This window comes from Hyla sarda, unplaced genomic scaffold, assembly GCF_029499605.1.
Source record: "Hyla sarda isolate aHylSar1 unplaced genomic scaffold, aHylSar1.hap1 scaffold_735, whole genome shotgun sequence".
NCBI lineage: Eukaryota > Metazoa > Chordata > Amphibia > Anura > Hylidae > Hyla > Hyla sarda.
Window position 1 is genome coordinate 90612 of NW_026610757.1, and position 12010 is coordinate 102621.

General features: G+C 46.1%; 5 non-coding genes across 5 annotated transcripts; all 5 read right to left on the reverse strand.

Moving 5' to 3' along the window:
* Positions 1-1870: 1870 nt before the first annotated feature.
* LOC130344832 (U2 spliceosomal RNA) lies at positions 1871-2061 on the reverse strand. Its single transcript, XR_008883654.1, has one exon. It is a non-coding gene; the product is annotated as a U2 spliceosomal RNA (small nuclear RNA).
* A 2084-nt stretch (positions 2062-4145) lies between these two features.
* LOC130344833 (U2 spliceosomal RNA) lies at positions 4146-4336 on the reverse strand. The gene has a single exon (XR_008883655.1). It is a non-coding gene; the product is annotated as a U2 spliceosomal RNA (small nuclear RNA).
* A 2084-nt stretch (positions 4337-6420) lies between these two features.
* Positions 6421-6611, reverse strand: LOC130344835 (U2 spliceosomal RNA). Its single transcript, XR_008883657.1, has one exon. It is a non-coding gene; the product is annotated as a U2 spliceosomal RNA (small nuclear RNA).
* Positions 6612-8697: 2086 nt separating this feature from the next.
* LOC130344780 (U2 spliceosomal RNA) lies at positions 8698-8888 on the reverse strand. The gene has a single exon (XR_008883615.1). It is a non-coding gene; the product is annotated as a U2 spliceosomal RNA (small nuclear RNA).
* A 2086-nt stretch (positions 8889-10974) lies between these two features.
* Positions 10975-11165, reverse strand: LOC130344836 (U2 spliceosomal RNA). Its single transcript, XR_008883658.1, has one exon. It is a non-coding gene; the product is annotated as a U2 spliceosomal RNA (small nuclear RNA).
* Positions 11166-12010: the final 845 nt, after the last annotated feature.

The window sequence follows — 12010 nt, forward strand, 5'->3', positions numbered from 1 at the left end:
CAATCCATAACCCGGATTTGCCAGGAACCCTTCTTACTCCTCCTACTTGCATGTGACACTGGGCTTAGGATCTGCATAGGAAACACACACACAAGCACACACCTACCTTTGTTGCCTGCAGATGCCTCCTTGGCTGTCCCCAAACGGTATCAAACCAACACCCACGGGAAGCTGTAAGCATAGAGGACATGCCTGCACCCCATTGGACTTACCTGTGTGGGTTAAACCCGGGTTATTTGACAACCTATGGCGGTGATGGTTCTGCTCAGGCAGAGCAGTGCTGATGCTCCTCATAAAGCTGTCGCTGCTGTGAAGGTTCTAGGTGACATCACAAATCCCTATGGTTACATACACAACAAAGCTGGGTTGTTGTTGTTTACACTCTGCAAGGCCTGTGGAAGTGAGTGACATCATAGCACTGTAGTTCTGAGGGTTCTAGATGGATGCAACAATCTCCTGTTGCTTCTATGAAGGCCATAATAGACGACATCACCAAACAGCTCCATAGTCACATACACAGCAAAGGAGAGATGTTGTTTACACCTAGTGATGTCAGTGGTATTGAGTGACATCACAGCACAGTGCTAAGGCTCCTGGGCCTGGACACAGCAGCGGCTGCAATATCTCAACGGAGAATACGTTTATATATATGTGTGTGTGTGCGCGTATATATATATATATATATATATATATATATATATATTTCTCCGCCGAAATCACTTTTAAACCCATTTCCACCTTTTTTTCCCTTCTCTTCCTCTTACTTTTTTTTCACGTTTTTTTACGTTTTTCTCCTTTTCGCCTCTTTTCTGGGCGTATTATTCTTCTTTTTCTTCTTTTTTTTCGTCTAATGCATACCCCATCAGTGCAGCAATGCTTATTCAATACCGCCAGCAGATGGAGACACTGGGGGATAATTTTCTAAGGATTTATACTGATTTTTCCTGTCTGAATTTGTCGCACAGAAAGTTGCAGGCCAAATATGTGTGACATTTCTGCGACTTTAGCTTCTAGAGCATTTTTACAACATTATACATAGGTGCTGAATACATAAAAAGCGACTGTTCAGCGACAGACAAGTCGCATCGGCTGAAAGTAGGCCAGAATGTCAGTCCATGTTGGAGCAGGTTTAGATACAGTCTAAAGTATAGATCTCAAAGTCTGTGCACAGAATTTAGCAAGGGCCTCGCACCTTCTGATGCATCAGGTAGGTGCACAATAGCATAGCCTAACCCTCTGTACTTTGGTCTATATTGATGCGGGACATAGACAGCCAGCTGAATGACCAATCCATTAGTGCAATGGATGGCTGGAAGCATTTGTCTTTGCCTTTGCAATACCACAGAAGCAATGCATGGTCAATGTACAGCAATGACACACCTGTGTGAACAGCCAGGAGACCCCCCCCCCATGTTATGTTACATAGTTACATAGTTAGTACGGTCGAAAAAAGACATATGTCCATCAAGTTCAACCAGGGAATTAAGGGGTAGGGGTGTGGCGCGATATTGGGGAAGGGATGAGATTTTATATTTCTTCATAAGCATTAATCTTATTTTGTCAATTAGGAACATTCAGCACCCACCCGCTATCAAGGCAGCTGCCTATCATGTCATGCCCTACCTGCACAGGTGTGCTGGCTACTCAAATGATCCAATTAAGGAGGCCATTTAGTCAGCAGCAGCAGAAGTCCTGTGCCTGGACGCTCCAACAGCGGCCAGACACAAGCAGAAGCAGCAGAAGCAGCAGCAGCAGCACCACCTTTTGTTTTTTGGCTGCAGCAGCAGCAAGGCCCACAGGGCTGGCTAGCTGGCTAGCCAGCAAGCAGGTAGCAATGAAAGTAGGAATCTTTCTTTTTAACCCTGTAAGGGGGTGGTGCACTGTACCCGAAGATACTGCCATATCGGGTCAATGCATAGGGCGACGGAAGCAAGCTTCGAAATCGGCCCCCGTTCTCAAAAATCCATTTAATATATGGTCCCCAGATAGGGGACGTATCAGATATTAAACTGATAAGAACAGATACTACACTTGATCTTAGCCAAAAGGCCGAGAAGCGATAACCGTGAAAGGGGCGGGCCCAACAAGGTCCCCTTCATGGGCACTATCACTGCTTGCTGTCAGGGAGGCTGCCAGACAATTTTCCATGCACACTCTGGGCTGGGGGGCAGTCAACCACCAGTACACACAGCAGAACCTAAACCCATACCATTATTGCTAAGCAGCAAGACAGGGGCCCATTGCACTCCCACGGGGCCTTTTTAAATGCAATCCATAACCCGGATTTGCCAGGAACCCTTCTTACTCCTCCTACTTGCATGTGACACTGGGCTTAGGATCTGCATAGGAAACACACACACAAGCACACACCTACCTTTGTTGCCTGCAGATGCCTCCTTGGCTGTCCCCAAACGGTATCAAACCAACACCCACGGGAAGCTGTAAGCATAGAGGACATGCCTGCACCCCATTGGACTTACCTGTGTGGGTTAAACCCGGGTTATTTGACAACCTATGGCGGTGATGGTTCTGCTCAGGCAGAGCAGTGCTGATGCTCCTCATAAAGCTGTCGCTGCTGTGAAGGTTCTAGGTGACATCACAAATCCCTATGGTTACATACACAACAAAGCTGGGTTGTTGTTGTTTACACTCTGCAAGGCCTGTGGAAGTGAGTGACATCATAGCACTGTAGTTCTGAGGGTTCTAGATGGATGCAACAATCTCCTGTTGCTTCTATGAAGGCCATAATAGACGACATCACCAAACAGCTCCATAGTCACATACACAGCAAAGGAGAGATGTTGTTTACACCTAGTGATGTCAGTGGTATTGAGTGACATCACAGCACAGTGCTAAGGCTCCTGGGCCTGGACACAGCAGCGGCTGCAATATCTCAACGGAGAATACGTTTATATATATGTGTGTGTGTGCGCGTATATATATATATATATATATATATATATATATATATATATATATTTCTCCGCCGAAATCACTTTTAAACCCATTTCCACCTTTTTTTCCCTTCTCTTCCTCTTACTTTTTTTTCACGTTTTTTTACGTTTTTCTCCTTTTCGCCTCTTTTCTGGGCGTATTATTCTTCTTTTTCTTCTTTTTTTTCGTCTAATGCATACCCCATCAGTGCAGCAATGCTTATTCAATACCGCCAGCAGATGGAGACACTGGGGGATAATTTTCTAAGGATTTATACTGATTTTTCCTGTCTGAATTTGTCGCACAGAAAGTTGCAGGCCAAATATGTGTGACATTTCTGCGACTTTAGCTTCTAGAGCATTTTTACAACATTATACATAGGTGCTGAATACATAAAAAGCGACTGTTCAGCGACAGACAAGTCGCATCGGCTGAAAGTAGGCCAGAATGTCAGTCCATGTTGGAGCAGGTTTAGATACAGTCTAAAGTATAGATCTCAAAGTCTGTGCACAGAATTTAGCAAGGGCCTCGCACCTTCTGATGCATCAGGTAGGTGCACAATAGCATAGCCTAACCCTCTGTACTTTGGTCTATATTGATGCGGGACATAGACAGCCAGCTGATGACCAATCCATTAGTGCAATGGATGGCTGGAAGCATTTGTCTTTGCCTTTGCAATACCACAGAAGCAATGCATGGTCAATGTACAGCAATGACACACCTGTGTGAACAGCCAGGAGACCCCCCCCCCATGTTATGTTACATAGTTACATAGTTAGTACGGTCGAAAAAAGACATATGTCCATCAAGTTCAACCAGGGAATTAAGGGGTAGGGGTGTGGCGCGATATTGGGGAAGGGATGAGATTTTATATTTCTTCATAAGCATTAATCTTATTTTGTCAATTAGGAACATTCAGCACCCACCCGCTATCAAGGCAGCTGCCTATCATGTCATGCCCTACCTGCACAGGTGTGCTGGCTACTCAAATGATCCAATTAAGGAGGCCATTTAGTCAGCAGCAGCAGAAGTCCTGTGCCTGGACGCTCCAACAGCGGCCAGACACAAGCAGAAGCAGCAGAAGCAGCAGCAGCAGCACCACCTTTTGTTTTTTGGCTGCAGCAGCAGCAAGGCCCACAGGGCTGGCTAGCTGGCTAGCCAGCAAGCAGGTAGCAATGAAAGTAGGAATCTTTCTTTTTAACCCTGTAAGGGGGTGGTGCACTGTACCCGAAGATACTGCCATATCGGGTCAATGCATAGGGCGACGGAAGCAAGCTTCGAAATCGGCCCCCGTTCTCAAAAATCCATTTAATATATGGTCCCCAGATAGGGGACGTATCAGATATTAAACTGATAAGAACAGATACTACACTTGATCTTAGCCAAAAGGCCGAGAAGCGATAACCGTGAAAGGGGCGGGCCCAACAAGGTCCCCTTCATGGGCACTATCACTGCTTGCTGTCAGGGAGGCTGCCAGACAATTTTCCATGCACACTCTGGGCTGGGGGGCAGTCAACCACCAGTACACACAGCAGAACCTAAACCCATACCATTATTGCTAAGCAGCAAGACAGGGGCCCATTGCACTCCCACGGGGCCTTTTTAAATGCAATCCATAACCCGGATTTGCCAGGAACCCTTCTTACTCCTCCTACTTGCATGTGACACTGGGCTTAGGATCTGCATAGGAAACACACACACAAGCACACACCTACCTTTGTTGCCTGCAGATGCCTCCTTGGCTGTCCCCAAACGGTATCAAACCAACACCCACGGGAAGCTGTAAGCATAGAGGACATGCCTGCACCCCATTGGACTTACCTGTGTGGGTTAAACCCGGGTTATTTGACAACCTATGGCGGTGATGGTTCTGCTCAGGCAGAGCAGTGCTGATGCTCCTCATAAAGCTGTCGCTGCTGTGAAGGTTCTAGGTGACATCACAAATCCCTATGGTTACATACACAACAAAGCTGGGTTGTTGTTGTTTACACTCTGCAAGGCCTGTGGAAGTGAGTGACATCATAGCACTGTAGTTCTGAGGGTTCTAGATGGATGCAACAATCTCCTGTTGCTTCTATGAAGGCCATAATAGACGACATCACCAAACAGCTCCATAGTCACATACACAGCAAAGGAGAGATGTTGTTTACACCTAGTGATGTCAGTGGTATTGAGTGACATCACAGCACAGTGCTAAGGCTCCTGGGCCTGGACACAGCAGCGGCTGCAATATCTCAACGGAGAATACGTTTATATATATGTGTGTGTGTGCGCGTATATATATATATATATATATATATATATATATATATATATATATTTCTCCGCCGAAATCACTTTTAAACCCATTTCCACCTTTTTTTCCCTTCTCTTCCTCTTACTTTTTTTTCACGTTTTTTTACGTTTTTCTCCTTTTCGCCTCTTTTCTGGGCGTATTATTCTTCTTTTTCTTCTTTTTTTTCGTCTAATGCATACCCCATCAGTGCAGCAATGCTTATTCAATACCGCCAGCAGATGGAGACACTGGGGGATAATTTTCTAAGGATTTATACTGATTTTTCCTGTCTGAATTTGTCGCACAGAAAGTTGCAGGCCAAATATGTGTGACATTTCTGCGACTTTAGCTTCTAGAGCATTTTTACAACATTATACATAGGTGCTGAATACATAAAAAGCGACTGTTCAGCGACAGACAAGTCGCATCGGCTGAAAGTAGGCCAGAATGTCAGTCCATGTTGGAGCAGGTTTAGATACAGTCTAAAGTATAGATCTCAAAGTCTGTGCACAGAATTTAGCAAGGGCCTCGCACCTTCTGATGCATCAGGTAGGTGCACAATAGCATAGCCTAACCCTCTGTACTTTGGTCTATATTGATGCGGGACATAGACAGCCAGCTGATGACCAATCCATTAGTGCAATGGATGGCTGGAAGCATTTGTCTTTGCCTTTGCAATACCACAGAAGCAATGCATGGTCAATGTACAGCAATGACACACCTGTGTGAACAGCCAGGAGACCCCCCCCCCATGTTATGTTACATAGTTACATAGTTAGTACGGTCGAAAAAAGACATATGTCCATCAAGTTCAACCAGGGAATTAAGGGGTAGGGGTGTGGCGCGATATTGGGGAAGGGATGAGATTTTATATTTCTTCATAAGCATTAATCTTATTTTGTCAATTAGGAACATTCAGCACCCACCCGCTATCAAGGCAGCTGCCTATCATGTCATGCCCTACCTGCACAGGTGTGCTGGCTACTCAAATGATCCAATTAAGGAGGCCATTTAGTCAGCAGCAGCAGAAGTCCTGTGCCTGGACGCTCCAACAGCGGCCAGACACAAGCAGAAGCAGCAGAAGCAGCAGCAGCACCACCTTTTGTTTTTTGGCTGCAGCAGCAGCAGCAAGGCCCACAGGGCTGGCTAGCTGGCTAGCCAGCAAGCAGGTAGCAATGAAAGTAGGAATCTTTCTTTTTAACCCTGTAAGGGGGTGGTGCACTGTACCCGAAGATACTGCCATATCGGGTCAATGCATAGGGCGACGGAAGCAAGCTTCGAAATCGGCCCCCGTTCTCAAAAATCCATTTAATATATGGTCCCCAGATAGGGGACGTATCAGATATTAAACTGATAAGAACAGATACTACACTTGATCTTAGCCAAAAGGCCGAGAAGCGATAACCGTGAAAGGGGCGGGCCCAACAAGGTCCCCTTCATGGGCACTATCACTGCTTGCTGTCAGGGAGGCTGCCAGACAATTTTCCATGCACACTCTGGGCTGGGGGGCAGTCAACCACCAGTACACACAGCAGAACCTAAACCCATACCATTATTGCTAAGCAGCAAGACAGGGGCCCATTGCACTCCCACGGGGCCTTTTTAAATGCAATCCATAACCCGGATTTGCCAGGAACCCTTCTTACTCCTCCTACTTGCATGTGACACTGGGCTTAGGATCTGCATAGGAAACACACACACAAGCACACACCTACCTTTGTTGCCTGCAGATGCCTCCTTGGCTGTCCCCAAACGGTATCAAACCAACACCCACGGGAAGCTGTAAGCATAGAGGACATGCCTGCACCCCATTGGACTTACCTGTGTGGGTTAAACCCGGGTTATTTGACAACCTATGGCGGTGATGGTTCTGCTCAGGCAGAGCAGTGCTGATGCTCCTCATAAAGCTGTCGCTGCTGTGAAGGTTCTAGGTGACATCACAAATCCCTATGGTTACATACACAACAAAGCTGGGTTGTTGTTGTTTACACTCTGCAAGGCCTGTGGAAGTGAGTGACATCATAGCACTGTAGTTCTGAGGGTTCTAGATGGATGCAACAATCTCCTGTTGCTTCTATGAAGGCCATAATAGACGACATCACCAAACAGCTCCATAGTCACATACACAGCAAAGGAGAGATGTTGTTTACACCTAGTGATGTCAGTGGTATTGAGTGACATCACAGCACAGTGCTAAGGCTCCTGGGCCTGGACACAGCAGCGGCTGCAATATCTCAACGGAGAATACGTTTATATATATGTGTGTGTGTGCGCGTATATATATATATATATATATATATATATATATATATATATATATATTTCTCCGCCGAAATCACTTTTAAACCCATTTCCACCTTTTTTTCCCTTCTCTTCCTCTTACTTTTTTTTCACGTTTTTTTACGTTTTTCTCCTTTTCGCCTCTTTTCTGGGCGTATTATTCTTCTTTTTCTTCTTTTTTTTCGTCTAATGCATACCCCATCAGTGCAGCAATGCTTATTCAATACCGCCAGCAGATGGAGACACTGGGGGATAATTTTCTAAGGATTTATACTGATTTTTCCTGTCTGAATTTGTCGCACAGAAAGTTGCAGGCCAAATATGTGTGACATTTCTGCGACTTTAGCTTCTAGAGCATTTTTACAACATTATACATAGGTGCTGAATACATAAAAAGCGACTGTTCAGCGACAGACAAGTCGCATCGGCTGAAAGTAGGCCAGAATGTCAGTCCATGTTGGAGCAGGTTTAGATACAGTCTAAAGTATAGATCTCAAAGTCTGTGCACAGAATTTAGCAAGGGCCTCGCACCTTCTGATGCATCAGGTAGGTGCACAATAGCATAGCCTAACCCTCTGTACTTTGGTCTATATTGATGCGGGACATAGACAGCCAGCTGATGACCAATCCATTAGTGCAATGGATGGCTGGAAGCATTTGTCTTTGCCTTTGCAATACCACAGAAGCAATGCATGGTCAATGTACAGCAATGACACACCTGTGTGAACAGCCAGGAGACCCCCCCCCCATGTTATGTTACATAGTTACATAGTTAGTACGGTCGAAAAAAGACATATGTCCATCAAGTTCAACCAGGGAATTAAGGGGTAGGGGTGTGGCGCGATATTGGGGAAGGGATGAGATTTTATATTTCTTCATAAGCATTAATCTTATTTTGTCAATTAGGAACATTCAGCACCCACCCGCTATCAAGGCAGCTGCCTATCATGTCATGCCCTACCTGCACAGGTGTGCTGGCTACTCAAATGATCCAATTAAGGAGGCCATTTAGTCAGCAGCAGCAGAAGTCCTGTGCCTGGACGCTCCAACAGCGGCCAGACACAAGCAGAAGCAGCAGAAGCAGCAGCAGCAGCACCACCTTTTGTTTTTTGGCTGCAGCAGCAGCAAGGCCCACAGGGCTGGCTAGCTGGCTAGCCAGCAAGCAGGTAGCAATGAAAGTAGGAATCTTTCTTTTTAACCCTGTAAGGGGGTGGTGCACTGTACCCGAAGATACTGCCATATCGGGTCAATGCATAGGGCGACGGAAGCAAGCTTCGAAATCGGCCCCCGTTCTCAAAAATCCATTTAATATATGGTCCCCAGATAGGGGACGTATCAGATATTAAACTGATAAGAACAGATACTACACTTGATCTTAGCCAAAAGGCCAAGAAGCGATAACCGTGAAAGGGGCGGGCCCAACAAGGTCCCCTTCATGGGCACTATCACTGCTTGCTGTCAGGGAGGCTGCCAGACAATTTTCCATGCACACTCTGGGCTGGGGGGCAGTCAACCACCAGTACACACAGCAGAACCTAAACCCATACCATTATTGCTAAGCAGCAAGACAGGGGCCCATTGCACTCCCACGGGGCCTTTTTAAATGCAATCCATAACCCGGATTTGCCAGGAACCCTTCTTACTCCTCCTACTTGCATGTGACACTGGGCTTAGGATCTGCATAGGAAACACACACACAAGCACACACCTACCTTTGTTGCCTGCAGATGCCTCCTTGGCTGTCCCCAAACGGTATCAAACCAACACCCACGGGAAGCTGTAAGCATAGAGGACATGCCTGCACCCCATTGGACTTACCTGTGTGGGTTAAACCCGGGTTATTTGACAACCTATGGCGGTGATGGTTCTGCTCAGGCAGAGCAGTGCTGATGCTCCTCATAAAGCTGTCGCTGCTGTGAAGGTTCTAGGTGACATCACAAATCCCTATGGTTACATACACAACAAAGCTGGGTTGTTGTTGTTTACACTCTGCAAGGCCTGTGGAAGTGAGTGACATCATAGCACTGTAGTTCTGAGGGTTCTAGATGGATGCAACAATCTCCTGTTGCTTCTATGAAGGCCATAATAGACGACATCACCAAACAGCTCCATAGTCACATACACAGCAAAGGAGAGATGTTGTTTACACCTAGTGATGTCAGTGGTATTGAGTGACATCACAGCACAGTGCTAAGGCTCCTGGGCCTGGACACAGCAGCGGCTGCAATATCTCAACGGAGAATACGTTTATATATATGTGTGTGTGTGCGCGTATATATATATATATATATATATATATATATATATATATATATATTTCTCCGCCGAAATCACTTTTAAACCCATTTCCACCTTTTTTTCCCTTCTCTTCCTCTTACTTTTTTTTCACGTTTTTTTACGTTTTTCTCCTTTTCGCCTCTTTTCTGGGCGTATTATTCTTCTTTTTCTTCTTTTTTTTCGTCTAATGCATACCCCATCAGTGCAGCAATGCTTATTCAATACCGCCAGCAGATGGAGACACTGGGGGATAATTTTCTAAGGATTTATACTGATTTTTCCTGTCTGAATTTGTCGCACAGAAAGTTGCAGGCCAAATATGTGTGACATTTCTGCGACTTTAGCTTCTAGAGCATTTTTACAACATTATACATAGGTGCTGAATACATAAAAAGCGACTGTTCAGCGACAGACAAGTCGCATCGGCTGAAAGTAGGCCAGAATGTCAGTCCATGTTGGAGCAGGTTTAGATACAGTCTAAAGTATAGATCTCAAAGTCTGTGCACAGAATTTAGCAAGGGCCTCGCACCTTCTGATGCATCAGGTAGGTGCACAATAGCATAGCCTAACCCTCTGTACTTTGGTCTATATTGATGCGGGACATAGACAGCCAGCTGATGACCAATCCATTAGTGCAATGGATGGCTGGAAGCATTTGTCTTTGCCTTTGCAATACCACAGAAGCAATGCATGGTCAATGTACAGCAATGACACACCTGTGTGAACAGCCAGGAGACACCCCCCCCCCATGTTATGTTACATAGTTACATAGTTAGTACGGTCGAAAAAAGACATATGTCCATCAAGTTCAACCAGGGAATTAAGGGGTAGGGGTGTGGCGCGATATTGGGGAAGGGATGAGATTTTATATTTCTTCATAAGCATTAATCTTATTTTGTCAATTAGGAACATTCAGCACCCACCCGCTATCAAGGCAGCTGCCTATCATGTCATGCCCTACCTGCACAGGTGTGCTGGCTACTCAAATGATCCAATTAAGGAGGCCATTTAGTCAGCAGCAGCAGAAGTCCTGTGCCTGGACGCTCCAACAGCGGCCAGACACAAGCAGAAGCAGCAGAAGCAGCAGCAGCAGCACCACCTTTTGTTTTTTGGCTGCAGCAGCAGCAAGGCCCACAGGGCTGGCTAGCTGGCTAGCCAGCAAGCAGGTAGCAATGAAAGTAGGAATCTTTCTTTTTAACCCTGTAAGGGGGTGGTGCACTGTACCCGAAGATACTGCCATATCGGGTCAATGCATAGGGCGACGGAAGCAAGCTTCGAAATCGGCCCCCGTTCTCAAAAATCCATTTAATATATGGTCCCCAGATAGGGGACGTATCAGATATTAAACTGATAAGAACAGATACTACACTTGATCTTAGCCAAAAGGCCGAGAAGCGATAACCGTGAAAGGGGCGGGCCCAACAAGGTCCCCTTCATGGGCACTATCACTGCTTGCTGTCAGGGAGGCTGCCAGACAATTTTCCATGCACACTCTGGGCTGGGGGGCAGTCAACCACCAGTACACACAGCAGAACCTAAACCCATACCATTATTGCTAAGCAGCAAGACAGGGGCCCATTGCACTCCCACGGGGCCTTTTTAAATGCAATCCATAACCCGGATTTGCCAGGAACCCTTCTTACTCCTCCTACTTGCATGTGACACTGGGCTTAGGATCTGCATAGGAAACACACACACAAGCACACACCTACCTTTGTTGCCTGCAGATGCCTCCTTGGCTGTCCCCAAACGGTATCAAACCAACACCCACGGGAAGCTGTAAGCATAGAGGACATGCCTGCACCCCATTGGACTTACCTGTGTGGGTTAAACCCGGGTTATTTGACAACCTATGGCGGTGATGGTTCTGCTCAGGCAGAGCAGTGCTGATGCTCCTCATAAAGCTGTCGCTGCTGTGAAGGTTCTAGGTGACATCACAAATCCCTATGGTTACATACACAACAAAGCTGGGTTGTTGTTGTTTACACTCTGCAAGGCCTGTGGAAGTGAGTGACATCATAGCACTGTAGTTCTGAGGGTTCTAGATGGATGCAACAATCTCCTGTTGCTTCTATGAAGGCCATAATAGACGACATCACCAAACAGCTCCATAGTCACATACACAGCAAAGGAGAGATGTTGTTTACACCTAGTGATGTCAGTGGTATTGAGTGACATCACAGCACAGTGCTAAGGCTCCTGGGCCTGGACACAGCAGCGGCTGCAATATCTCAACGGAGAATA